Source organism: Cloeon dipterum, chromosome 3 (assembly GCF_949628265.1).
Source record: "Cloeon dipterum chromosome 3, ieCloDipt1.1, whole genome shotgun sequence".
In the NCBI taxonomy this organism is placed as follows: Eukaryota; Metazoa; Arthropoda; class Insecta; order Ephemeroptera; family Baetidae; genus Cloeon; species Cloeon dipterum.
In genome coordinates, this window is record NC_088788.1 from 2214313 (window position 1) to 2218834 (window position 4522).

Sequence of the window (4522 nt, forward strand, 5' to 3'; positions counted from 1 at the left end):
GCCAGCCTTCCACGGACCAACTGGTTGGCGCCGACTTGGGCCTCTCGCTCTCTTGGGCCGACGCCGCGAGCCCGTCGCGCAGCGCAGACGCCCTGACATATGTTACACTCGATCCGGACACCTCACACACGACACACACGCCGGAATAATTCTAATTGTCATGCGGGACAGTTTCAGAAATATTTGTTTCAAATTAAATTTGCAGCAAGGAAAGGAAATTGACGGATCGATGCAGTGCGGAAATTGAAAATTATTTGAATTGTTGCTACAGTAAAAATTCAAATTTTTCTAATTTTCTCCAAAAATTTCCAGCGCTTGAGCACATTTTCTTATCAGATTTCGCGATTCCTCTCATCGAGATCTGTCCAACAGCGTATGAAACCTTTTAAGGAAACTCTTTGTTTGGAAATAAAATAGGATTTCAAGTAAGGAGACACTCCTCACCATTTGCAGGCACTTTTCTAAAAAAATTAGAGTGCTACTTACGTCAATTTTGGCTTCAACTGAATCCTAAGGGATCAGTCTATGCATTTTCAACAAGCATTTTCCAGGATTTTGCAGTATGAATCCTCTTTAGAGTTTATTTGAATGAGGAAATCATCAGAACACGATAATTATTATCATGTTTGGCTTTCCTGCCTTCTTATTCCGAGCAGAGCATGCAATCAAAAGGCGAGAACTCAAGCTCAGAAGAAGCGGAAATTTTGTTTAAATAATTACAACGGAATTTGCGTGGATTGCGGGCTCGTGGAATTAGTTTGTGAAATTCCAACGACGTGAATCTAATTCATTGATGTTAAAGCAAATAATGCGGAGTCACGGGAACACTTTTTGCCAACAATTATTTACAAACAAACACGCTTTGTGCGTTGGAAGATCAAACGGCGGCTCTTGCGGTCTTTTATTAATTAAACACGTGACAAAAGCTCTCCCCAAAAAGCACGCATTTAAAATGCGAAATTAAAAAGCAGTTTGTGGAGAAAGATATGTTTCAGGAGAATATTTGTGTTTATTTTTTCTTCCTCTCTGCTCTTGTGGTGGCAAATCAATATTTGCGTAATATACGTATTTTCCATTGGTGCTGCGAGCGTAAACATTCGGAACACACACAAACCGCAAATTGAGGATAAAATCGCTGCAGCAAAGACTTTCAGAGTGCGGTGAGATTTCCACAAAATACCGCAATATATATACACCTCTCCATTTGCTGCGCATGTAGGTATTTTCGTGATAAAACAAAAAAATTCTCTGTTTTAAGAGGAAGGAAACAGAGTGAGTATATATTTTGATGATAAAAATGTGGCGCCAATTGAGGAGAGAAAAAAAATATGGTGCACGAATGACGAGGGAGCGAAAGTGTGTAAATAAAACTAGCTGAGTGTGTGTTTGCCAGCTGTCAGTATGTAATATCAAATGACAATCAAACGACACACGAGCAGAGAAGTGTGCGGGCGGAATTGTGGAAAGAACCATTCACTTTTTGCGACTCGTATAAAAAACAAATGGCTATACAGAATGAAACGTTTTATTGAACTGGAAAATATGAAAAATCAATAAATTAAATTGTTGGCACGGCCATAAATTAAATTACTTATAAAATTCTCTATTTATCGATTTGAATAAGAATTCACTTGTTGGATTTTATATTTTCATTTATTGTCACCGGAACGATAGCCTTGGCAGTCCAATTATTATTTCATGTTGAAAACGGCTCAACTATTATGTAAACCGCCATATAGAAATGAACAATGAAACACGTTTATTGTCACGAATGCAAATATAATGCACAATAAGCTCGTTGGAGCGCGGACAAAACATATTCCATCCATCACGGTGATGAGTGACAGCGACGAGCGCTGCGATGTGCGGATCTATTTCGCGTTCTCCTTCACTTTGCTGTTCAAGTATAAGTTCAATTATATCTCATTGGAAAGCTTTTACGCTCATCCTCTCGAATGAATGTGCGGATGGCGCAGAAATTGAAATGAAATATAAGGTGCACGAAGATTGCCTTTTAAGCAAAATCGATCAAACACACTCACGCCAACCCCATTTCCTTCAAGATGTTTCTTTTTAAATATGCAGGGTTGTTTGATTAATTTTTTTTATATCAAAAACGTTTTTTAATTTCCTGTTTAGAAAGATCAACGGCAATTTGTTAAGTTGGCCATTTTCAAAGAGAGGTAATTTAATGTTTTTCAAGCAAATGAACTTGATTAAAGGCTCACGATAAAATAGCATCAAAAGCAAATCTATTAATGCAGACTGGAGAAAATTTTCCAAACTAGCGTGGTAAACAAATGGGCATTGATTGCGCGAGACAAAAATCTTGGCAAAGAGGGAGGAATAATTTAATTATAGCTCGAAGCCAAGAGATAAAGAGTCGCGTTAACTCCCTCAAGAACAAAGGGCTGGCAGAAATCCGCGCGCGCATTGATTAGACCAATTAAAGAGTCAGCGGGAAATCGCTTTCCACGGCCAGAGGCGAAAATGCGCCCCCGCACTCACTCGCTGACCCACATATTATACATCGTTGGTGCCGCGGCTGCTGCAGCTGCTGGTGAAACTATCTCGAGCAGCTGCGATTTAGCCTCAGTGTCGAGCGAGAAAGTGCATTTACGCGGTTTATTACAGCACTTCTTGCTGCTGCTGCTGCAACTCAGAATAAGAAAAAGTGAGCCTGCGGGAGCAGGTTGCATCTTCTTTGCAAGATGAACAAGAAACTACTTCTGAACTGTCGAGATAGCACTCCAAGTCTGATTAACTTCTGCATGAGAAACCTGTCATATGAGAATATAATACGTAAATTTGTTCCGCCATTTTCAATTTATTTAAAGACAGTCTACTTGACGAATTTTCTGAGCACACCAATCGATCCCTGAGGGTATAATTAGGTAAAATGGACGTTTTTCCGTTAAAAAAGTCCAGCGCGACGTGCGAACTATTTTTCCCGCCAAAACAATTTGAATGCGAGAAGTGCGCATGCGTCAGTTCTGACAAAGAAGTCATTCGTACAGCTGCGGTCTCTCAGCAAGTGCTCAAACCAGCTCTGACGCATGCGCACTTCTCGCATTAAAATTGTTTTGGCGGGAAAAATAGTTCGCACGTCGCGCTGGACTTTTTTAACGGAAAAACGTCCATTTTACCTAATTATACCCTCAGGAATCGATTGGTGGGCTCAGAACTTCGTTAAAGACGGTCTTTTACTCAATTTTGGCTTCAATTGACATTTTAGACAAAATTTAAATCATTATTATGCAATAGAATTGCATGAAATTAAAGCGCAATGAACATTTTCCTACAAAGAAAACTATCCCATTTTATGCTTGTGTATTTCCAGCGTAGTTTTTCATTTTGATGAGAAATGAAGTCATTGTGCATTATTATCAAACCGTCATAGAGGAGATGAGTTTTTCACTGTCAAAAGCACATGCAGCAATTACATTTCCAGCTAGCACAAATTGCGCCTGACAAAGGCAAAAAGAGGCCCCGCAGAGGGATGCTTTCTGTCCATTGAGAGAAAAAACAAGGCAGGCGATGACCGCAAGAAGTGTAGTTTTGAGTGACGCGTGCCGTGAGTGTCTCGATATCGGCGTCCGTTTTTATTGTCAGAGGGCTTAGCAGACCGGCGATAACAACACGCAAGAACGCGCGCGCCGTGCAATGGTGATAATCCGAGACCAAAAAGGTTATCTCCAATCCATCCACTTCCCGTCGTTCGGATGGTGTTTAATTAAAACGCGTCGCGCACTAATCAAACCGAGCAGACGAGAGAGAGAGCATTGCGGAAATAAGCACGGCCCTTGTGCCTCTCTCATGAGTGTCGAAATGAGCAGATTGGCAAACAGCTGCACCCCAACGCGAGCTAACATAAAAAGCGGGGGTGGCAGATCCAGGAAAATAGATAATTTTTTATATTTTGGTATGCATCCCACGCCAGGCAAAGGTCATCTAGTTTTTTATTAACTGATAACGCAAAATCCTGGAAAATGCTTGTTGCCTTTGCATGAAATGATCCCTCTTAGGATTCCTATAGTTGTTGAAGCCAAAATTTATTTAAGACCGTCTTTTTGCGATAAAGGACCCCAATCGATTCTTGAGGGTCGAATTATAGGTTAGATTTGTTCAAAGATGTGAAAATCCCTGTAAAAATGTCAATTTTACGATTTTCCTGTGCTTTGCGAAAATTCTTTATTAAATTTCCTGGGAAACACACCCTCATTTCCAAATTCTCACGATTTTTCAGTTATATAGTAACATTTTCCGGAGAACCACGCCCCCAAATTGAAATTTTCCGTGATTTCTGAGTCAAGTTTGTTTATTTTCCCGCTCTTTGTGACACGTTCCAAACCTTCTTTTGCAATTTTCATAAGATTCACGCCCCCAATTCGAGATTTTCACGAGTTCTTTTAGTAAAATCGTTAAACGCTACGCCTCCTTTTCAATTTTCCAGAAAACCACGCCCCCATTCCAAAATTCCATCGATTTTTCTCACAATTTAACGATTATCCCGAGCTTTGCA